The sequence below is a fragment of the Mixophyes fleayi genome, chromosome 5 (assembly GCF_038048845.1).
Source record: "Mixophyes fleayi isolate aMixFle1 chromosome 5, aMixFle1.hap1, whole genome shotgun sequence".
In the NCBI taxonomy this organism is placed as follows: domain Eukaryota; kingdom Metazoa; phylum Chordata; class Amphibia; order Anura; family Limnodynastidae; genus Mixophyes; species Mixophyes fleayi.
The window spans coordinates 250,541,863-250,568,442 of NC_134406.1; positions in this window are offsets into that span (position 1 = coordinate 250,541,863).

A 26,580-nucleotide genomic window follows, 5' to 3' on the forward strand; every position below is an offset into this window, starting at 1 on the left:
TTTAATTCCCTTAGATAGTATAAGACATGTCAAAATTATTCCCTGCAAAACAGCAGTGCAGTTGAAAAATTCCAACAATTAAGGGTTTACATTTTTATTATAGATCCATGCAGGGGCGCACCCAGGAGGTTTCCTGGTGCCTGGAAACCCCCTCCCAGGCTGGGGTACTATATGCTTGAGGTGGCTGGACCCTGCCCCTCGGTTGGGGAGAGAGCAGGACAGTCTGATAACTGTCCTGATTCTGGTGGGTCTGTGCTGAGTCTGGGGACTCACCCACTCAGTCAGAGTTTTGTACGGACTGTAGGTACAGTTGGGAGGTATGTCTCGCTTCACAAGACTTTGCTTGAAAGGGGAGAGCTGCGTGCACCTAACAATAGTCCAAGCAGCATTGCCCATTTATATGATAGGGATAGGAAGAGTGGGAGAGCAGCCAAGCGCTGTCTAAAATTATAGCCCCCATGCATGCTGGTCACGCCCATTGGCGGTATGGCGTGGAAACCCCTCTCCACAAATCCTGCGTTTATCCGTGCCATGGTTAGCAATGAAACAGTTATCAATAGCTAGTTTAAGTCCACTTAACTTAAGATGCATAGCATGATGCAGCTGGAGGGCACATTACTCCATGTTGTCGTTAGATACCCTCTCACAGAGAGTATCTAACAGTATCTTAGAAAGTAAAGGTGGAGATAGGTCTAACTAAGGGATATGTTCCTTAAGCTGCATGAATTTTAGATGCATATAGTTTTCCATAGCTAACGTTATCCTTCAGAATTGATAGCCGAGTCTCCCACTCACTGTTTACTTTCTTTTTAGCTTTTAACCTTAGACTTGTATATATAAGTGCACGCCTTGCCTCTCTCCTACAGCTGAGCTTTATTCTTTATTTATATCTGTAGGCAAGTACAGATGGTGTGTTTTTTCCCCGAGCTGATTAAACGTAACAGCAGGTTTGTGTTCTCCATCACTTTCAATAGAAAACATTGCATCTTCTCATCAGAGAGCAGCTTCCACTTACAGTGATTCAGTGCAAACACAGATGAGATGTGACAGGCCCATCTGCGTGTGCACGGCGCACCTCTGCTTCCCAGGGCTTCGGAAACAAAATAGGAATTTTGTGATCAAGAGTAACAGTTCCGCACAAAAGTGTCTAAATCAATCACTGCTGCTAATATGGAAATTCTCTGCCTGCTAAACGAGTTAACCTGAGCTCTGTGGGTGCCAGGGGGATTGGATAGATAATTGTTATGTCAGCAAGAAATGGCATATAACTCTATTTGAGGAAAAATCCCATCTTTGCTATAATTCATTGAGTGCACCAATTGTTTTCTGCACTGTGTGGTGCTGCCCTTTGAATGCTGTCATTGTTATACAGACAACAAATATTAACGTTTTGTTTTGTTTCGTTCACTCTTTAAAACAGACTTCAATTATCCTTACATTCACTTCACCATGTACAAACCGTGGTCTAAATATGACCCATTTACCTAAAAGTCACCAAGTTACCTTAAAAGGCTTATTCACTTCATCATCATCATCATCACCATTTATTTATATATCGCCACTGATTCCACAACGCTATACAGAGATCTCATTCACATCAGTCCCTGCCCCATTGGGGCTTACAGTCTAAATTCCCTAACATTCCGTAACACAGACAGACAGACAAGGGTCAATTTTTTTTTGATAGCAGCCAATTAACCTACCAGTATGTTTTTGGAGTGTGGGGGAAACTGGAGCACCTGGAGGAAACCCATGCAAACACGGGGAGAACATACAAACTCCACACAGATAAGGCCAAGGTCGGGAATTGAACTCATGAACCCAGCGCTGTGAGGCAGAAGTGCTAACCACTACGCTACCATGTTGCCCACACTTATGGATAATGTTTCTTATTTAGGCCCCATGTTTGTTGTACCTTCCACATTTATATTCTGGTCTATTGCATTGGACAGGATGACAGGGATGGTTTAAGTAAAATTGCGCTATGGAGAGAAATCATGATGGGGTCCATAAACGCTGACTGATCGGACAGCTGCTCAGTGTAATTTCATGTGACTCATTTGCAGCTTTATTGCATAGCCCAACTGTCAGATAGAATGTTGTCATCTAAATTAAAGAACTCCTTTTGCACACAGCCCCCATTGTTTGCTTTTAACGATACCCCTCCTCTAAAGCAAATAAATATTCCTTCCACACCTGCTTTCTCTATGTTCATTGAACTGGAGCTGACTGCATATGCATGTGCAGTAACTTTTGTGATCGGCTTTGGTTTAATGAAGAGGTAGTAGAGGAAACTCTGGAGTATGAGCAGGTCTGGCCAAGTATTATGTGCAGCACCATATCCGGTGCCAAGTCTGATATACAGAGCAAAATCTGGGGCTATGATTAATATGCAAAGCCAGATCCATGGCTGATGCCAAGGCTAACATTCAGAGCCATATCTGATGCCAGATCCAATATGTAAATCGATATATTTTGCTAAGTTTAACATGCAGAACTATATCTGGTTCCAAGTCTGCTATAAAAAAAAATAATCATATTTAACATATGCAATGGTTTCATCTAAGATGATCAATCTGGAAATGTACAAAATGTAATAAATCACCTTAAATGCCTTCCTTTCTGGGTTGTTCAGCTTAGATGGAACATTATTATTATTATTATTATTATTTATTTATTTATAAGGCGCCACAGATTCCGTAACCCCGGATACAGAAGCAAGTAAGAAATAGACAAGGTAATACACATAAGTAGCACAGATGAGTGTGAGTAATGCTACGGGGACTCACACAGAGTGCAACAAAATACATGACAAGACGTACGAGGGAGTCTGACTGTGGACAGACATCAGACAATAGGTAGAGAGGACCCTGCCCGGGAGCTTACCTTCTAGAGCAGGCCTGGCCAACATGTGGCTCTACAGGTGTTGTGAAAGTCCCATCATGCCCTGCCAGGTATCGACTGGCTATCTACTGGCAAAGCATGCTGGGGCTTCTGGATTCACAACACCTGGAGAGCTACAGGTTGTCCAGGCCTGTTCTAGAGCATTGGTCAAGTTTAATATGCAGATCATATCTGGTGCCAAGTCTAGTACATAGAGCCATATCTGGTGCCAAGTCTAGTACATAGAGCCATATCTGGTGCCAAGTCTAGAACATAGAGCCATATCTGGTGCCAAGTCTAGTACATAGAGCCATATCTGGTGCCAAGTCTAGTACATAGAGCCATATCTGGTACCAAGTCTAGTACATAGAGCCATATCTGGTGCCAACTCTAGAACATAGAGCCATATCTGGTGCCAAGTCTAGTACATAGAGCCATATCTGGTGCCAAATATAGTACATAGAGCCATATCTGGTGCCAAGTCTAGAACATAGAGCCATATCTGGTGCCAAATCTAGTACATAGAGCCATATCTGGTGCCAAGTCTAGTACATAGAGCCATATCTGGTGCCAAGTCTAGTACATAGAGCCATATCTGGTTCCAAGTCTATATGCAGATCTGACAAACTTTTACAAATATATTTGTGAATGTTATAAGAAGCTCTTGTAAATGATATAACTTATTACTTAGGACAGGTTTCATTTTTGGACAATATCATTTTTGGCTTTAGATTAATTTTTTTTAAAATTCAACTTATCTCGAATATGCTAATTAACTAACCCATGCTTTTGATGCTTCATATTTCAGATCATTTCCACAAATAATGAGGGTTCCACACTAGATCCTTCTTCTAAAAGCATTGTGCTTCGTTATGTTTCACTCCCTATTTTATAGTCACACATATTTTCACTACACTAAAAAGAGGATATTTTAAAAATATATGATCCCCCAATTAGTGGGGTTCTGACTAATTTCAATTAATATAGTTGCACTTGCACATGCTTTTATATATAGATAGTGTTTATTTTAGATTTTGAATGTGTATGTGCAGTTAGTCTTTAGCTATACAAATGATCTACAATGCAAATCAATCAATTTGTTGTTATTTTTAACTAATTTGTTTTAGAGTTCATAAGAAGACTTTGAGTGTTATATACTAAACATTTCATAGGTGCCAATTTACACTAAACCATAGAAAACAACCAGCAATTAGCTTTTAACTGTCTAGAACCAGTTAGACAATGCCTCAAGTGTCCAATTAGTTTCCATGGTTTACTGCAAGTATGGCACCTAAATGCAATGTTAGTAAAAGAGCCCTAATAAAAGAAAATTTCTGTTTGGCATTGGTCAAAAACAACATATTTATTAACCGTTCTTTAAAGAGTCCCTACATAATATGCAGCACTTTGCAGATAATATTCAGTCATTCACATCAGTCATTGCCGCAATTAATTGTACAACCCATATTCCCTAATACACCGACATACACTAGGGATAATTTTGTCAGTAGCCCTTTAACAAACCAGTATGTCTTACGGATAAGAGGAAACTGGAGCATCCAGAGGAAACCCACGCAAACACGGGGGAACCATATAAACTCCACACAGATAGGGCCAACCCATGGCAACAGTGCCGCTGTGCTGCCCAATTAAAAACATTTATGCCACAAATTTCACATTTGTTCAGCTGAACATTCTGAGGGGTATTCACCGGCTCGGAATGACTGATACTTGGAGAACCTGAACTAACTGCAATAATTCCGTGGGTCTAGGACAGACATGTCAAACTCGCGGCCCACACGCATATTTTTTTGCGGCCCCACATTACTATGGGAAAACAAGTAGAATGCGGCCCGCGTTTTATTTTATTTGGTTAAATGACTTAAAAATTCACTGAATACGACAGAACAGTTTGCGTGTGAGTGCAGTCAACCTTCCCCATCGGTGTCACATGACACGTGCTTGCCGATTCCGCTCGTCTCCTTCCACCTACGCTGCATGTTGTCGCACACAATTAGAACAATATGCTTTCGGAATGGAAGCAAACTTCTTGGTACTTGGTAATCTGTGACTGTGTGTGCTGAAAACATTATCATTATTCATTTGGTAAGTACATTTATATGATACTTTGTCGATTGTTTATGAAATATATTACCCGCTTCTGCTGACCACGGTTATTTATTTCTTTTTAGCTTTCTTGCGGACAACACAATCTTAGACTTTGATTATTTGGCCCAATTGGGGTTTTGAGTTTGACATGCCTGGTCTAGGAGGCCTTAAATACACACACAGATATATATATATAATATATATATATATATATATATATATATATATAGCGGGTGTGCTCCAGTTTAGCCATTTTTGGCCTGGGTATCTTCACTATTCTTGCTTTGACTGAATACAAAGAAATGAACAATCAATGGCACTGACATGTGCCGGACACCTAATCTCTATATATGAGTAAACAATAAACAGGGATCATGAGCTAATGCCTATATTGTATCATAGGATCTATAACCCTATATGAAATGCAAATATAATAATTACTAGTGGTTTAAATTAGAGAGAAACTGTATTATCGCAATATGGTAGACTTGGTTATATCCTTCAATTTTGTGATGAAGTTTCTATGGTTATATAAGGACCAATTTATCAGAGAACCGGATACACAGCATAATTTGTACTCTTCTTATATTAGGGTTAATTTTATGGTTACTGAGCATAAGGTAGATTCCCAATGAAAAACAGCCAAACACACCACCACCAAACACCTATCCACAACAGAATATTTTTTTTAGAACAGGATATACCTCTAAAATGCAGGTAGTCAACTACACCACATTCCTACATCAATATCAAAATGAAAAAGAACATCAGAGGATGTAGAGGAGGAAACAGAAATAAGCGAAAATAAAAGCTCAAACCCAATGAACACAAACACTATATTTTTAACCTTAGCAGTAGTATCCTCAACACATTTTAACTAAGCCTAATTAAAAAGAGACTCAGCTTTGCACCAACATCATTCACAACAAGTTTTGACAAATAAATTGACATAAGTAAATTCTGTAGGAAATAAACACTATAAAGATACTTTAAAAGCAGCCATAAAAAGACCAACTCACAGTAACTAACACAGTCAATCATAAACACAACATAAAGACTCCACACTCAAGCCAAAATCTAAAGTCTATCTGCACACACATAATGAAATGGAATAACATTGAATGAAAAAACTGTCTAACCAGACATAAGACACATATACAAAACAGAATATAACATATCAAACCTAAAAAAAACAAATATTCAAATTGCTCCAATTCCTTTAAAAAAGATACAGAAATAATGAAAAACAGCACAGAAAGGAAGGGGAATAGTGATTAAGGAACCAACAAAATATGTAGATGAAGCCAATAGACTAAAATCTGATCTGATACAATAAAACCCTCCCATTATATTGCTAATTAATTAATCACTGACTAAGACGTATTGCTAGAAGAAGGCTCAGTGACAATAACTTTAAACCCAACAACCACAAGTTGTACTTCCTACCAAAATGCACAATTCCATCACTAACTCATCTGTAATGTGCATTGTATCAGGCTCCATGACACAAAACATCACAATACATTGACACCTTCTTACAATAGTATGTCAGCAAAATAATATCATACCCAGAGCCAGCGCAAATGGAAGATTTCACCTGCCATAACGTATTTAATGTTTCTTAACACAGTTCCCCGTAATATGGGGTCTGCAAAGTTCTGCAAAATATAAAGCTTTGAAAGCTCTGACTTTTGCATTTCAGGATTATGCTACCTGTCATTTTCTATGGGACCAGCTGAAGCCTCGCTGGCTTTGCTGGATCATTCACCCATGGAGGTGCTATGCGCATTCACCCGTGCCTGGACAGGTAACAATGTCACCTGAACGAAAACTGTGTGTTGTCCATGGAAGGTACCCCCAACATCACAGCCAAGCATTGCTTGCACCATTTAACACAATTACGTATGTATCCACATTTACACTATAGCACCAACGTAAATTCCACATAAAGGGATCATTGTGCTAGATGGTATGACCCAGCCTCAGCCTATCACCACACATGACCTGCCGACAGTCCCATCACAACCTTTTTGTTGCCAAAGCTGGCCAAGTTTATTTATACCCTGCATCCTAGCAGTACCAATCAATTTCACAAAAAACTCACCATAAACCCACAAACTGATGCTCAAACGCGTTGGGTCATTGAAAACTACTGAAACAGTTGAGCCTATCTTCATTATTATTATTTTTTTATTATTATTTCTGATTTAGTTTTGATCATTCTTTACTCAAACTTGAATTATTGAACATATATTCCTCACTTTTCTGCTTATACATAGTAACCTGACACTTCCATCCAGTACATACACATTTACACATACCCCTTATTGTTAGCCTACTTTGATCTCCACCTATTCCTTTAACCCACCTTCATCCACAAGCTACAATGTCTCAACTCTTCCACCAATATCACCTCACCTTCATTTAACAAACACCCACTACTTCTCCATCATCAACTTTATTGTCAATATTCCCTGGCCATCCTGCAACAGTTTTTCTCAATCTCCAAATTGCTAAATTTCTATATACTAGTAACACGTGGGTGTTAATAGTATAGGTGCTTGAAGTATTCAAGACAGTATGAAATGTGATTGAGTCAGCCCTTTTTGAAGCAAATGAATGTTTGGTCAAAAATATTAAAAGTTGTGGTAGTTTCTAACTGTTAACTCAAACGCAAAATTTAAAGTCATCATCATCATCAGTTATTTATATAGTGCTACTAATTCCGCAGCGCTGTACAGAGAACTCACATCAGTCCCTGCCCCATTGGAGCTTGGAATTTAGCTCTAAAGTTTAAGAATTTATTGCAAATTCTGAAAACAAAAGGCTGCATAGGCAGGAGTGAGAGGAGTACTGTGATTTGTCCCATGTTCTCTTCTCTTCTGTGGACCTGAGACTTTTTCATCCAAGACATGTGATGACCACTAGCCATGGACTGTCTTCAGGAGAAAGCAGGAACAAGTTGAGCAGTCCTACGCAAAATGCGCCAAACAATATGACCACCAGACCCAATGAAAGTAAAATCATTCAGTTACGAATGACTGTAAATGGATAGGTTATGAGACCAGGTAGATCATCATCATCATCATCACCATTTATTTATATAGTGCCACTAATTCCGCAGCGCTGTACAGAGAACTCACTCACATCAGTCCCTGCCCCATTGGGGCTTACAGTCTAAATTCCCTAAGACACACACACGAGACACACAGAAACAGACGCACACACACAGACTAGGGTCAATTTTGTTAGCAGCCAATTAACCTACCAGTATGTTTTTGGATTGTGGGAGGAAACTGGAGCACCCGGAGGAAACCCACGCAGACACGGGGAGAACATACAAACTCCACACAGGTAAGGCCATAGTCGGGAATTGAACTTATGACTCCAGTGCTGTGAGGCAGAAGTGCTAACCACTACGCCACCGTGCTGCCCTGTTATATGAGGGACATGGCTCAATTGAACATTAAAAAAACCTCTTTATAAATAATAAGGAGACTAAAACTTTCTCTTACATATTTCTTATTATTCCATTCCAAATAACAGATTTTTATTTTAGGTGGTAAGTATTATCCCTGCATTTGCAAACAGCGGTCACCAGGAGTTGAAACCTGACCTGTAAAGCAAGTGATCCCAGATCCTAATTCACATATGAAGAATCTTGAATACATTTATCCCTATCCTATTTTTTTTTTTTAAATGTATAGATTTCAAAATACCTACAATTATATTAATTAAAATTAAATCAACTCTACACAAGAAGTTAGTTAATAGATGCATTGATTTTACAATTCATGGTTGCTTGCTAAAAAATAAAATGCCAATTTTACGTCTTGTCCTTTGTAGTCACTTGAAACCACATTTTAACCATAAAACATATCGGGGTATTACTTCAGTGCGAGATATTGTAAACCCAACACGTAAAAGAGTGTTAACCTTTTCTGAGATTTGATCCAAGTTTGATTTTATTAATGTCTCTACTTTATCTATTCTTCCATGGATCACTATGTGATCGCTGTGCTTTTTTAGCTTGCTTTGATAGATTGGGATAACCCTTTTGATTTCGCATTGATAAATATTAAATTCACGAATAAAGTGTTATCAAACTATTATAAACTTTTACGCACACTTCACTATAATATTAATAGACAAACAGGTATGTCTAAATGGTTGATACATTTTCAACATATAAACCATTCTCCTATTCAGGAGACTTGTTACACTCTAATTGCACTTTAGCATCAAACACATATTGTGAAATGTTTTTCAAACTTTTCTATATAGGATATTTATCACCAAAGATATCCCATAACACAGGGATCAGTAATGTACTGTCCAAACTTTCGCAAATCGAATGTTTCACTATAACACAGTTTATATTCCGCTATTCCTGAATGGGCGGTGCTGGGAATCTTGGATACATTTCTTAAAGGTACTAAAGGGAATAAGTAAGAAACTATTTCTTATTATCTCGGCCGTTGCAAAAAAAAAAAAAAGTGTATCTAACAACTTAGGCTACACCCCCAACCTCCTTCTTAAAGTATTTTATTTAAAGATAAGATGGCATATGGGTTTAAAATGATTGGATAGAAGCATCCATATATAAAGTGAAACAGGTGAAAAAAATATTTAATAAATGGAAAAGCTAAATAAATTCACTTCTGATGGATATTAAATGTCAGATTTATAAATGTTTTAAATCTACGGACTGGTATAAAATCAGAGTCTTAATAACGATATGTCTATTGATGTGTCATTTTGCAAGGAAGGTTGTGGGCCACGACAGAATACTGATAATTATTAGGATAGGTATAATATGGAAAGACAATCTTGTATACGTTATACTTGTCGTATGTTTCCATATCTTTGGAAGAATATTTACTGTTTGAGTGGTCTTTTTCTTCATTGTACAAAATTATATTATTAACTGTGTATGTTGTTAAATGGATTTGTATGTATTATATATTTTGAGTTCAAGACAAAATTATAGAAGGAAAAAACAAAAAAAAACATATTGTTACATTAATGTCAGTGCCTTATAACCAGTAATATGAAAATATTCTTCTGTAAGGGATGAAATGCGGAGTACAGTGAGTAACAGGTTATTTCATCTCGATATCAAATCAGGCTCAAATGTTCTTTACAAAGAAAAGACAGGGTCAGGTGATTTATGGGATTACTTGTTGCGAGTTCACAACATTCTAAAACACAAAGTATAATCTCGTTTGGTTTTCCTTGGACCTCAAGCTGTTTAACCTTGGTGATGATGATGACTCATATTGCAGATGTCCGCTGTAGTTAGTTTGTTGAAAAATACTCCTTTCCAAACATGTTGATTGACTGGCAATCTCCTTTAAATAAACAATCACTATTTATTTACTTTGATTATCAAATTAGGTCTAGATTATGCAAAACAAGAGCCATAGATGTTACGTTTATCGTAATGATTTGATTAGAGATAGTAAACAGCCAGGCAGTTGGCAATCGATGTCCAAACAGAGGATGAACTCCTTGGTTATTTTATTTCCTGGAAGTCATGATCATAATAATAAGGTCACGGGTTCACTTGAAGATCATTCTACAATCACATGAGATGTAGGGGCCATGAAACATTATCACTCATTCTTTTCATACGAGGAATCCCTTATCTCTGTGTATCTGGTGTTTGCAATTATTTAATTTATACAAAATCACATTGAAGACGGGATGCAGGAAATCCCCAAGTTATATAAAGTGGTGGACATTTATTGAACAAATAAAAAAATGATACTATGATTTGGTCGACATCAGTTGACATTTAACCCCTGTAAAACACTTTTAAAATATAAGGGCAACAAAATGTAACAAGTAAAAAAGAAACAAAAAAACAGTACCTCCTAAAATGCCAACTTGAGCTGCTGATTTGAGCCGGGAAAACATTTACTTGTGAACTGGTTCCACAAGTAAATGGATTAAAACACTGTCTCTTATCTCTGACACGCAGGAGGATCATTGAGTTTAGCTCCCTCGGATATAGAAAATTCAGTTCTCTTTCTATATTTCACTCTCGTCTTCTGCAAATGACTTTCAGTTTCTTCATGGAGGAATAGATCATTTTACAGTCATTACTGAGATCTTCCACTTAAGCTCTTCATTATTTAAAGTAAAAGAGGCAGATTGTCATTTTAACAATCATATTACACAGTGCTGTAAAGAGAATATTGAATCATTAACATCAGTGCCTGTCCCAATCTACCCTCCTTAGCACAAACACCCGCTAGAGTCTATTTTATCAGTAGCCAATTAACCTACCGGTATGTTTTTGCACTGTCGGAGCAAACCAAAGCACCGGAAACCAAAGCCCCCATAGTAAACCCACGTAAACAAGGGGTGAACATACAAACTCCGCACAGATAGGTCCCTGAACGGATTGACACAAAGACATTTGTATATTAACTTGAATCTATATATTTACTGCAGAACTGGACCAATCCCAGGAGCCAGGAAGCCAATGTGGCTGAAAGAAAAATTCTTTCTATTTCTATTGAGGTCAATAGATGAACATCTTCCCTGGCTCTATAAAACATCATGCTGGCTTCTAGATTTGGCTGCGTGGGTCCTGAGTTATTATTATTTTCTCCACCTTTGTTTTGCTGTTGTCACCAAATCCTGGGTTTAAGGATAAATTAGCAACTATTAAAGATTCTTCAAGGAGACAAGGTTACACTGACTGCTTGTTAGCTAGCTGCCAACCCATGCTTTGTGTCACATATAGCATAATAAACTAAATAGATCATGGAGTGGAGAATGGGAGGGGTGAATTTATGATTTATTTCTATATCTTTGCTGCATAGACCATGTCATCGCCCCTTTAAGTAATCCATGCCTTTGTATTATTGTCACTTTACAGAGAGCAGGCCAGATATATCCAAGCTAACTAATGGACTAGAGCAACGCTCTTCAAGGTAATTATGGCGCTGAAGCAAGTGCTATCATTAGCATTAGTAATGGTAACACCAGCACTGAACAATGACACTCTACTCTGCCTCCAGCATTTTAAAAAGGTTAACTTATGTCATCCCCACTGTGGTTTTGGGGAAGGTGGGAGAATCGGGTACATGAGATATACATGACAGGGCTCTCCCAGCTACATTAATATGGTCTTAGGGTGACTGAGGGAGAAAGATTAATCATAAATAATAAAATGAATAATTAATGGTCCACTGAGGAGGCCACATAAACAGATACGTACATTAGTTATGACTATTGTAACTACAGTGAAATGGGATTGGATAGCAACACCATGAGTACTGTGAAATACATAAGACACAATGGGGTTTATTTACTAAACTGCGGATCTGAAAAAGTGGAGATGCTGCCTAGAGCAACCAATCAGATTATAGCTTCCATTTATTTAGTGGGTTCTACAAAATGACAGCTAGAATCAGATTGGTTGCTATAGGCAACATCTACACTTTTACAAACCCGCCGTTTAGTAAATATATCCCAATGTCAACATTTCTGCCAAACTGGATCCCATGGCACACACAAGGGCTTTTAATATTTTAAAGAAAACTTATTTATATCCATGTGCTTATCATTTCCCGGCTGGACTACTGTAACCTTCTCCTCACTGGCCTCCCCCGCTCTCGTTTTGCCCCCCTTCGTTCTATACTCAATGTGGCTGCGAGGCTTATCTTCCTTTCTCGCCGCTCCTCTTCTGCCTCCCCTCTCTGCCTTGCCCTACACTGGCTCCCCTTCCCTTACAGAATCCTTTTTAAACTTCTTACCCTCACCTACAAGGCTCTCTCCCACTCCACTGCCCCTTATATCTCCAATCTCCTCTCCATCCACACTACCGCCCGGCCCCTGCGTACGGCCAATGACCGTCGCCTCACCTCCACTCTGATCACCTCATCCCACTCCAGAATCCAAGACTTCTCCCGAGTTGCCCCCCTCCACTGGAATGACCTCCCTCGCTCCATCCGTTTGTCCCCTAACCTATGCTCCTTCAAACGGGCACTCAAAACTCATTTCTTCCGCATAGCCTACCAACCTTCCACCTAACCATCTCTCCATGCTCGCTCTCTTCACTTCGCTACTCCTCAGTAGTGGGGAGCGCTTGCTCCCCTCCTCCGACTCCCTCTGTGCCTGTCGTCTGTCTACCCTCCCTATATGATGTAAGCTCGTATGAGCAGGGCCCTTCTCCCTCCTGTCTCTCTACCTTCTCTTCTGCTCCAACCTCCAAATATTTGCCTTGCCTGGAGCCTCTGAAGTCTTGGTATTACTCGTTTATTGTTTTGTACTGTTATTCCCTGTACTGTCCATTGTTTGTATTGTGTACGGTGCTGCGGAAACCTTGTGGCACCTTATAAATAAATGATAATAATAATAATAATATTGGAAAAGGTTTTAAATGGATGCTTGGGCGGTTCCTTGGGTGTGACCGGGGAGTGACGGCCAGATGAGATGGAATGGGAACAGGCATGATGATTTTGCTCTTGTTTTCTTATTTTCTTTTTCTTTTATTGCAAATAGTTTGCACCTTGATATTTATTATGTTTTCATTTTTTATTGATATTTATTTAATAAAACAAAGATTTATAAAGGTCAATATTTTGCTCACTCTTCACTTCCAGTCATTAGTTGGACAGATGCCATTACGGTCATAAAGGCTGTCACTATAGACCAATGATTGTGATTCCAGGTGTGAGCTTCTTGTCAGCTTGACCAAAGTTTACGGTGCTTACTTCAGCAACCGCAAACTGTGTACTGTAATATGTCGTAGTCACAAATGTAGTGGAAAGAAAATTGTCAGTTCAAAAAGATATTTTTCTGTTGGGACCTTTTTTTCTGCCTGTCTAATTCACATATACTTCAATGCTAAAGCCTTCTTTAAACAATATATATAATAAAACTAAGATTTTCCTCAAGATATAGGCCTTTGTTTTGTTGTATTATTGTGAGGTCCAGAAACACTTTTTCTGTAGGCTTATGTGAGTTCCTGTAGCTGATATTTTGCTGTGTATCTTTTTTCAAAATGCTGTTGTAATGAGGGGGAAATACAGCGAGCACTGATATCACAGCACTATCTGCAATGATTACGGTAGTAAACTGCTATTCGCAAAGTCCATTGCAAATATGTATCCAATAGCAGCACAAAAGATTATCTGTCGCACTCCTGTGACATCAACGCCAAGCTGCCTGTGTTCTGGTTGTATCAGTTACTGATTGATTCATGCACACAGAGCTAACATCTGCAGAGAAGGTAACACAAGATAGAGTTTGAAACGGGAAAGTGTGAGTCAGACAATCCCAAGACCACATAGCAGTGTCTTATGAAGAGCAACCAAACTAAACAATATTAGTCCAAACAACGTTGAATTTTTAAACTAAAGCTCACAGGTACTATGCTGTTGTCACTATGTGATTAGCAATTGGCACCGGCTAACCCTGAGTGTGACTGATGGGAATCTTTGATTTTACCACTAGACTGTGATGAACTTTGCTGTGGGAAACCCACAGGTTACAGCTCCCAGTCTCGCTAGAAAACTGCCGACACACAGACTAATGGTAAATACAGCCCAAGGCCATGTGCAAAATCAGAATCCGACCAAAGGGCAGAAGCAGGTGGCTCAAGGCCTAATATATTCAATTAAATGGGTATATCCTTTGCAACAGTTTTAAAACGCTTTTTAAGACAAATTGCTTCTCCATCTAATTTACCATCATTCATTGTAATATATTGATAAATATAAACTAGAATATAAATATTTTTGTTTTCTCTGGAACTTTAGTGTTTCAACTGGAAAAAGGCACCACATTTATTTGGCCATCATGAAAGCTATAGTTATTTCCATCTACAAATGCAGCTACGACTCTTCCACCAAATTTAAGAAAGTTGTTCTCATAACTTGTGTGAACTGGTCAGATTTTACAAGACAAATAATATAGTGCAACATCTTTTCTAATATAGCGTAAAATCTTTTCGCAATTTAAAAAGCCAATCGTGAATCCTCCCCCCACCTGGGACTATGGGTTGTAAATACTTAAACAGGTTTTGAACATTTGGGGGTAAATGTATCAATATGCGGGTTCTTCAGCACCCGCGTGTTCAGCCTCTTCCGCGATTAAATTTCAAGCGGCGCTGCATTATAAAGCTTCCCTTTACAAGGCAGCGCCGCTTGAAATTTAATCGCAGAAGAGGCTGAACACGCGGGTGTTGAAGAACCCGCATATTGATACATTTACCCCTTGGTCTGTAATTAACATATGAATGCTGTGAGCAGTTTCTGTAAAAGGTAGGATCCGCCCACAAGAGGGGTTTACACTGGATTCAAGCGAAAAGTTCTCTCTCTTCATGCTTGATCCCTGGACTGAGAGGTCATGCTGCTTTTGCTACTAGGTGAACATGTAGGGAAGTGAGCCACATCACGGCCTACATAGGCCCTGACTAGTATGGAGTTTGAATGGAGTGTGTAAAGGTGAGTGTGATACTGGATTTGTGATGTGTTGTTGAATGGAGGATGTTCGAATATGATATGAGAATGAATGATTATTTGTCCTAAGTGATATGAAAGTTTGAATACAGATCGTAAATGTGATTGGAAAGATTTTGGTTTGGTATGGACAGAGTTACATAAATGCATGCCTTGTGGGGATAGATTGTTGATATAGAGGCGTTTGTGTTATACATGGTTCTTTGTTGGTTAAGTTTTGGTCATGGAAGCATTGGTGCTTTATGCAGTTTAATGTACATGCATAGAAAGTGATGGATTATTCAGGAAGTGATCAGATTGTTAAATATAACGTTTTGTTGGACTGTTGGTTTAAAGGGAAAGTAGTGCAGATGGATGTAGTATGTGGTTGAAATACCATGTGTTAAAGTTGGCCAGTGGACATTGTGTGATAACTGCTGAATAGAGAGCTATTTGTGGTGGACTGGCTAATACTGCTTGTAATGAGTTATGGGTCTGTCCTGACTTTACATTGTTAGTAAGTGAGGCCTTGTGAGCCAACATGAGTTTGTAACAAAGCATGGCAAGTCAGCCATTTTGGATTGTGACTACATTGTAAGAAGAAGTTTCATTATGGACTTTGAGTGAGATGAATGGAGTGAGTGTATCTGTGTGGATTGCCTTCCCCTCCCTCTTCACATACATGATGCATTCAGCCTAGCAAAATAGGTATAGCTTAAAATACATTCACACACATACACTTACACCCACACAATTACTTATATATGTATATTACAGACAATAAGTGTGATATATGGCCCTAAAAACTATATTTTGTGTAAAATATTGTTACGCTGTTTATTGTTCTATAATATAATACAACATACTTTAAATTAAGTTATATCTTGCTGTGGTTATTCTTGAAGCCTGTCGATTGAAGGGAATATACGAATGATGTTTCTTAGGTTAATTTAGAAGTACCTTTGCGAGGAGTGTGTTGACGATAATAGTCATATATATAATGGTATTAAATGGTCATACATACATTTGCCAGAATATTAAGGAGATTGAAACCCAAAAGGCGGTAAAAAAAATCCTTTAGCAATGGCGAGTCAGCCCGAACTGTTTTAGTTATAATTTTCTTGAAGATATAGTGGTGAAATTACTGTTATAGTGTAAATTTATTTTGCTAGAGGGGCGGGGACGAATAGCATAGGTACACAAAGGAGGTGATATTTGTGTGATATTACTGTACGCCTTTTCTAGAAAGTGGTTTTGACAAGTAACATTGCTTCATCTGTGTCCTGGAAGATATATAATTAATTACAGCGAATCTAGATTATGATGGTTATTGTTTTTTACTCTTGAGTACTTGGCAGTTTTTGTCAAGGGGTGTGTGATATCTGGGTATTATAGAACCCTGTGAAACAAAAGAATCACAGGAGTAGCGCTCACGGATTCTTAGCAGGAAAGCATAAGCGTGAAAGCTGGGACACCCTGTCCTGTATTGTAGTGGTAAGAGGTGATTGTTTTGAAGATTGTGTAGAAAGATGCCTCTAATGTACATCGGAGATGTCACGGGTGCGTATTAATTAACGTGACGAAAAAGGCGCAAATTGTATTTTACGCCGATAGTTACTTTGGGTTGATACAATATTTTATGTTATATGGATAGTTCAAGTTGCTTATCTCTTGTAGATTAAGTATACTAGGTAATCCATAGAGGTACTCCAATATGAAAGTTCTGTAGAAACACGCCTTTGACAGTTGTTTAGTGGGTACGGCTGGGTACGGCTTTGGAGACACTTAAATTATGAGCGGATCATGGCCAATGTTTACTCGGTAAAGCCATTATTAGCTACTCTGGCTGGGTGAAACCAGATCTGCAAGACAAATTTACCAATCGTTATACGATTGAGAACAGCATTTCCACTCAGTAGACAGGGAGATATTTATACAAATCACTAACACACAAGTCTATATCAGGAAAAAAAATTAAAATTAAAATTGAAAATCTCTTGGATACTCGTTGTTCTATTGTTTCTTTAAGTCATAATGTAAGGAATTAGGCTTGAAATCAGGCAGCTGGAATCACATTTTCATATATATTATACTACACTACAGGAAATATAATACAGGAACGTTCCCTACACTGCAGACAAAGAATTGGATCCAGGATACAAGGATTTGATAAGTATCATTGATAATATATATCTATAAAGCTGTATGTGTTTGTAATGTTGATTTAACTATTTATATACATATAACTGTGTAGCTATTGTTTGATATCTGTGATAGTTAAATCAATATTACAAATACTAATTGTTATTCAAGACACATATGTAAAGAAATTAGTGCAAGGATAACGTCAGGAATAACGGTGGTGAACATAGGGTTAATTTTATATTGATATACTATGTTATGTTGAACAATGTTATGATATATGTGTGAGCTGTGAATGCAGGGTTTTCTGTGTTAACAGTAAAATACTTTGAATTGAATACATACATATAATCAACATCAACATTTATTTATATAGCGCCAACATATTCCGTAGCGCTTTACAATTGGGGACAAACACAGTAAACTAATAAACAAACTGGGTAAAACAGACAAAGAGGTGAGAGGCCCTGCTCGCAAGCTTACACATGTTGTGAGTATTGGTTATTTATAACAAATATATATTGTGAAGCACTGCTGAGATACAGTTGTTATTGGATAAATAATTCTGTAAAGCTTAAGTGTTATTTAGTGTGGTCAAAAAACTGAGTAAGTGAACATTGATTAAGGAAAAGTGCATAAAAATGCGACTTCTATAACAAGTGTATCTGAGAACAGAATAAGAGGATAACGTGCGCATTTAGGGCGTAACTACAGATCCTGTTACACTATCATTTTGTAGAATGCACTAAATAAATGACAGTTAGAATCTGATTGGTTGCTATTGGCAACATCTCCACTTTTACAAACCCGCAGTTTATTAAATATACCCCATGGTTTCTCTGGACAAGTCATTATGAAGCCAAACCCGCACTATCAAACGTTTTGCCTCATTTTCAAATCCGAAAAAGCGTGAAGGTACCGAGCTGGCTCAGCTCGGTGCTCGGATCTGCTAAGTTCGGGGATATTCGGTTCTCAGGAAACCGAGCCTGAGCTTCTCTAATTTAGACCCATATTCAAATGGAAACGTTTCTTCAGATCCGTTGAGTATGGGCGCACCTGCGTGCAATTTCCGTCCATTTAAAAAAAAAAATGCAAATTGCGTTCACTTTGCATTCCTCAATGAATCAGGCCTGAAATGTAGAAATAAAGACATTTCCAATTCTACTTTACTATCATGTCCTATTTAAGACTTAAATAAGACAACAATGTCTAGAATTAAATAAAATTGTATAATTAATTAAGTAGTTCAAATGTGATAGTAGACAGTACTCTGAAGCGACATTGTTGCTTCTGTCATATTATATATATATTCTAATACCTATGTAAATGATCTGATGCAACTGACATTATAACCTTGATGTGCATTAATTGTGTGAGTGATTGATTTTGTTTGGTTTGTTCTCTGACTTCAACGTAACACTATGTAATATAATTTCTGTGAAATAAATGAATGTAACGTCTGTTAATCACTATAAGCTTTGACAATTGCATAATTATCTAAAACTAAATAATGAATTATTTCATTTTAACAAATGTAATTGTTTAAATGATGTCATTTGATCCTAATGAGTGCACAGAGTGATATGTTTTATCTGTGGAATATATATTAACATGACAAACATTTACATCCTACAACATCTCAATATCTCACATATTCATCACAATTTAAGTACATCACAATGGATAATTATTTCAATTACAAATTTACACTGGGCAACAATTGGGTCATATTTTTACTGCAAGATAAAGCTTAATTTAAATCAACTCTCTTTGTCTATATCTATCCTTCCCATGTTAATACATTTGTCCTTTCATAGGGAAGCACGATACAGTGTATCTTCTCAATCATTTGCACTTTTTGTATGAGCCTATCATCACTCTGTATGCATTACTGAATAATAACTCATTATCTTTCTGTTACTAGTGTTTATTTTTCCTCATATTGGTAACCTACCGCCTTATCTGTCCTATTGTCGTCGTCTCAGTTTAGTTTTCCATTTGTTTTTTTACTGAATGCTTTGCTTCCATTTTTCAGCAGAAATAAATAAGTTTTGTCTAATCAAGATTGTGTACTCATCGCTGTGTAAGCAAATACCCCAGCCAGCAATGAAAACTCCAAATAGCCTCCAACCATTGACGTTCATGGAGGTTAGCATTCTGTACACATTCACATATTGGAAAAGAGTTTACACAATTCATTGTGCTGTCAAATGTATTTTATCACAAGTTAAGAGCGGTCATACAGGACTGTGTCAGGACTGTTCAGGACTGTATCTACAGTATAATTAAAGAATTAGTTTTATTAATCTTCTTAACTTCTTTAGTGCAATACCACACTTACAGATTGAGACAAGCCTTCAACCAATCAGAGCAACAGAACACTCAGAGAGGTAGACCAACCTACAGCCAATCAGAGCTTTAGAACACTCACAGGGTGAGACCAACCTACAGCCAATCAGAGCATTAGAACACTCACAGGTGGAGATCAACCTACAGCCAATCAGAGCATTAGAACACTCACAGGGTGAGATCAACCTACAGCCAATCAGAGCATTAGAACACTCACAGGGTGAGATCAACCTACAGCCAATCAGAGCATTAGAACACTCACAGGGTGAAATCAACCTACAGCCAATCAGAGTACTTGAACAAATTCTTTGACACAAAATGACAATGTCCAACACCCCTATCAGTCAAAACCATAGCCTTCCCTTTCAGATTCTCACAATTAGAGAGGGAAGGGGTGGACGAACGTAGCCAATGTACAGTAAGGGCGCATGTTTTTTAGCCGTACTATTTGCACCATCCACAGAACAGGTGTAAGTGCTGACTGATAATGATGGGCAACATGGTGGCTCAGTGGTTAGCACTTCTGCCTCACAGTACTGGGGGTCATGAGTTCCATTCCTGAACATGGCCTTATCTGTGTGGATTTTGTATGTTCTCCCTGTGTTTGCGTGGGTTTCCTTCGGGTGCTCCGGTTTCCTCCCACACTCCAAAAACATATTAGAGAACTGATGTGAGTTCTCTGTACAGCGCTGCAGAATTAGTGGTGCTATATAAATAGATGATGATGACTGCCATGGCATCATCTTTGTATGAAAAACTACATGTATGTGTGTCAATAGATAGACATTTGTATGCAGAGAGAATATAAAAATGCATTGTATGTACAGTATGCATTAAGACCATCCTGATTTATGTATTTAATGTATGCAAATCTATAATTTTTATTAATGATTATAGTATTATAAGTTGTCAATTTATTTTATAGAATATATTTTTTGCATGCTTTCTGTTGGGACTTTATATTGTACATATGCATGTGCCTATCATACACTGTGTTCTGTCTACATACGGGAAGGCGGCATGTAACGTTTAAGCAAAGCATGCTTACACCCAGATACAAATTGAAATGTATTTTGAGATCTGCTTGGATGTGAATACGGTCGGAACTACACTCAAGTTCCGTGGTTGTTTTTTTTAAACACGAATCAGGCCCCAAGTTTCTACCACAAACTGATATTTCTCTTTCAGCTGGCCTTTGTCAAGTGAATATGCATTATTATTAACATCATTTTTATAGTCGTTGATTTGTAAAGTGCTAAAGTAATCCGCAGTGCAGGACAGCGGGGAAAACAGGGCATGCAAAATACATGACCATACAAGGTAGACAAAATAAGTGCAGATGTGAAAACAGAGGAGGACAGCCAAAGTAATGGGGGCATTACAGCATTGTACATTCATCTTAGACATCGTATTCTCAGCGGGTTAAGGCAGCACAAACAGAACCAAATAAGACTAAACAATAATTAAAACACAAAAAAGTGTTATTCAATCTTTCCCCATAAATGTACATTTTATGTGATATTACACATTCAGATCAGTGTTTACACAATTGTAGGCCAATGTTACAGGAAATATAAACTATTGTTGTCATATTGTTTCCTTTTATATTGAACGAATACATAAAAAACGCTGTAAAATGTAGTTTATACCAGTCTCATTCTTGTATCACTGCCATGGCAGCCAATAATGGGCTGCTGGCTCTTCAAGTATTAACAGGTATAAACAGTGTTACAATTGCATCATAATAATCCCAGCCACTTTCATCAATGTCTATAATCCAGAGCAGACCTTGTTTAAATCAATGACCGTATAAAACACACCAAGGAGAGCCGGGAGGTGGAGGGAATGAGTTCTTATTCTCTGCCACATCTGCAGTATAGTACATGTCAATGCCCAGCAAATAAAGTCTTTGGAAATGAAGACCCAAAGGGCTAGATCTAGATTAAAAAAGGACAATTGAGGGTGTTGCCTCTAAGAACCAATCAGATTCTAGCTAGCATCTTCTAGACTGTACTTGATAAATGACAGCTTGGACCTGATTGGTTACTTTTTAGAAGGTTTGATAAATCTACCCCGTCGTGAGTTATTACACACCCATGTAGAGAAGGAGGGGGGAAACTCTTCAGCAAACTGAGGTTCTCAATACATAGCAAGTATGATAATAGTTCAACAACATCATTGGTTCCAGAGGTTGCTTATATACTTGGGCAACACGGTGGCTCAGTGGTTAGCACATCTGCCTCTCAGCTCTGGGGGCATGAGTTCAATTCCTGACCATGGCCATATATGTGAGGAGTTTGTATGTGCTCCCCGTGCTTGCATGGGTTTCCTCCCACACTCCAAAAACATACTGGTAGGTTAATTGGCTGCTATCAAAATTGAACCTAGTCTGTATGTGTGTGTGTGTTAAGGAATTTAGACTGTAAGCTCCATTGGGGCAGGGACTGATGTGAATGAGTTCTCTGTACAGCACTGCAGAATTAGTGGTGCTATATAAATAAATGATGATGATGATGAGGATATACTCAGAGACAGATTTGTGAAAAAGCACTGCACTAGTGCTTAGTTCAGTGGCGGTATGAAGGCATCACATCTTTTTTAATATTTATTTATTTTCACATTTATGTATTGCATGGATATGCAAAGTTAGGATTTTAATAAACCTATGGATATCATATTTATCCTTCTCTGAGTGGCCTTAGTATAGGCCTGGTCCAATGTGTGGCTCTCCAGGTGTTGTAAACTACATGTCCCAGCATGCCCTGCCAGCTATCGGCTGGCGATTTTCTGGCAAAGCATGCTGGGTAGTTTCACAATGCCTGAAGAGCCACCGATTGGCTAGGCCTGCCTTAGTGTATTACACCTTACATGGCATAGTCACTGTACATGATGGCAAGAAAGTAGGGTTTAGTGCAGTGAGGTGGCCTAGTGGTTAGCACTTCTGCCTTACAGTGCTGGGGTCATGAGTTCAATTCCCGACCATGGCCTTATCTGTGTGGAGTTTGTATGTTCTCCCCGTCTTTGCGTGGGTTTCCTCCGGGTGCTCCGGTTTCCTCCCACACTCCAAAAAACATACAAGTAGGTTAATTGGCTGCTATCAAAATTGACCCTAGTCTGCCTCTGTCTGTCTGTGTGTGTGTACATGTTAGGGAATTTAGACTGTAAGCTCCAATGGGGCAGGGGCTGATGTGAATGAGTTCTCTGTACAGCGCTGCGGAATTAGTGGCACTATATAAATAAATGGTGATGATGATGATAATGATGAGGTGTCTGTGCAATTAGCTGGAATATCCCAAGCTGTTCACAGCTAAACTAGTATACATAGTCAATAGTGCATCACATGAAAGGGTAATATCAATACAAGAATATCTATGAAAATCAAAGTCCTTACGTGACAGCACTACACGGTGAATTTCTATAATGTAAAGTAGAGGTAGGAAACCTCTATGGAAATTCTGGTCCTTGCAACTCAACTCATGGTGGAAGCTATTGAGAGAAGAATGTAAACAGAGCACAGAGAAAATCCTCCATGAAACGTTTGTATATCTTGCTGGGTTTAATGTTTGGATGTTGAGGAAAGATGCAGGGCCGGCCCTCCCTTCGTGTTTGTTGTTTCAGGATTTACAGTTTGCATTCCATTCCCTTCTCTCATCATTTCTCACCCTTTCTGTTGTCTTTACTCTGCTTGTCATTTGTTATCATAATTACAGTTAAGTAGATGGAAATTATAGTAGGTGCTACACGGCAGTATTAGGAAGGTTAAGTGAAAACATATGTAGATATTATTCCCATATGGCATGGTAGGAGATTTTCCCTTGTCTCAGGAATACAAAAAGGTTCCAGGAATGAACAGGGGTCGAGCGTTTAAGTTGCAATATTGACGTGTTGGAAAAAAATAGAATAAATATGTTTGCCACTGGTTATTGTAATGGAGATGACAACAGTAGATTAAGGGGAAAATGCTGTTTATGTCTTATGTCATGGGCTCCAGGAACAGATTATCCAGCCAGCGATGGATATGACTCTGCCTGTACGGGACTGTTGTGATATTCCAGACTCTACTCAGGTAGTAATATTCCCCTGCAAATACTTCAAAACCAACACCTCAGATCAAGAACCCAATGGCATCCACCAACTCACAAAACTAGGGGCATATTGCTTTTTTCAGGGGTTTTGTCAAAAACCATGAAGTGGGCATTCATCTTACAATGCTAGCCAGACAATTAAGATTTGTAGATCCATTGGATTTTGCGATTCGTGACTCCCCCTCAATGTAAATTGTTCCTCAACAGCAAAACATCTCAATATGTTTTCTACAAATGACTCACACAAGTAACAGGCCTTCAGTGTTGGTATATCTAGACCATTATGATTATTATTGATTTCTGGTATCAAAATTGAAGGCACTTTAATCATGGAAGAATGCCTCCACGAGAAGTTGCCCCCAAATTTCATCTCACTTGCTAAATGCGGATTAGGTGCAACTGGCTTTGTAATGAAGTGGAAAGAAATTAGATTTAATTTTGCAAGGGTGGGATTATTTTGATTATTTCCATGAGCTGGCAGGTGTGGAGAAGGTGTATTTGCTGGTGTACATGTGGTCACACAGACTATTCCTCCATGCAAAAAGACGGCAATTTTCCTGTTGCTCCTGTGTAAATTAAGAAAAGGTAACCTCCGGTATCCACCTCTCAGTCCCACCTGCAAGACTTCTCCTGTGCTGCTCCCCACTTACGGAATTCCCTACCATGCCCGATCAGGCTTTCCCACAGCTTTCAAATCTTTAGACGCTAGCTAAAAACCTATCTATTTTTTAGAGCTTACCTTATCTCTGATGATACTATTCACACTAATGCACCCTGACAACCATCCCAATCTCCACTCTGAGCCACATTCACTCCCTTTGTTTCAGCTGTGCTCTCTTGCACTTAGGGCTAGATTTACTAAGCTGCGGGTTTGAAAAAGTGGGGATGTTGCCTATAGCAACCAATCAGATTCTAGCTGTCATTTTGTAGAAGGTACTAAATAAATGAAAGCTAGAATCTGATTGGTTGCTATAGGCAACATCCCCACTTTTTCAAACCCGCAGCTTAGTAAATCTAGCCCTTAGACTGTAAGCCAGGGCCGTATTTACCGCTAGGCAACCTAGGCACCTGCCTAGGGCCTAGCGGCTCTCGGGGGGCCCAGCTGGGGGGGACAGGAGCAATTTTTTTAAAAAAATCGGCCCCTCCCCCGACTCGCGGCACATCCCCCCCCACGAGTCGGGGGAGGGGGGTCTGGTGCTCCACGATCCAAAGCATTGGAGGTCAGTGGTTAGCAACAGGCAGCCAATCGCTGCAGGAAAATGGCTGCAAGGGTTATTTAAAAAATAGAGCAGCTTTGGAGGGCATAATCTCATGATTGTGTGGTGGTCACATGGATGCTCTCTGTGGTCTCAGCAATCACTAGAATACTAAATATTAGTGAGATGGGGCTGGTAGAGGTTTGTATTTGATTGACCACAAATATTTAGATATTGCTTATATATGCCTGTACAATGGGGTACTTTTAGCTGGCCATAATGGAGTGTTTTGTTTTAACTAAAGGGCCTAATCATTCAGGGTTTGTTAACATTTTGCATTATAATACATTTTTGCATTTTCAAAACAGGACACCAACTTTCCAGAAGCCAGCGAGAGGATAACAAAGTTGCAAGAGAGAAGAGCAAGAACAGGTAAGAGACAATGGCACAATCTGTCTAAATTTGAATGCTGGAGAATACACATGAACATTCATATTCAGGAGTGTTCCTATACACTTATATATTCGGTGGGGGGGCCGTATTAGCCTAGGGCGGCCAGAACCCTTAATCAAGCCCCATGTGTGTGTGTGTGTGTGTGTGTGGCCACTGTCTGTGTGTATTGTGTGTGTGTGTGTGTGTGGCCACTGTCTGTGTGTATTTTGTGTGTGTGTGAGGGGCCACTGTGTGCGTGTATTATGTGTGTGTGTGTGTGTGTGTGAGGGGCCACTGCGTGCGTGTATTGTGTGTGTGTGTGGGGCCACTGTGTGCGTGTATTATGTGTGTGTGTATTATGTGTGTGTGTGCGAGGGGCCACTGCGTGCGTGTATTATGTGTGTGTGTATTATGTGTGTGTGTGCGATGGGCCACTGCGTGCGTGTATTATGTGTGTGTGTGTGAGGGGCCACTGCGTGCGTGTATTATGTGTGTGTGTGTGTGTGAGGGACCACTGCATGCGTGTACTATGTGTGTGTGTGAGGGGCCACTGCGTGCGTGTACTATGTGTGTGTGTGTGTGAGGGGCCACTGCTTGCGTGTATTATGTGTGTGCGAGGGGCCACTGTGTGTGTGAAGGGGGGGGGGCCCAAACCAATATTTTGCCTAGGGCCCCATGAGGTGTAAATCCGGCTCTGCTGTAAGCTCTCTAATAAGCAGGGTCCTTCATACCCTTTGATTTCATGTCTGCATTTATTTTGTCTACCTGCTTTACCTGTCCGTTTTATGTATGTCCTATATTCCCTACTGTACGGAGCTACGGAACACTGTGGCTCCTTACAAATCTAAGATAATAATAATTAAGAAAAGACTGACGATTTTTTTTTGGGGGGGGGGGTTTACCTATCAGTTTGTTAAAAAAAAAAAA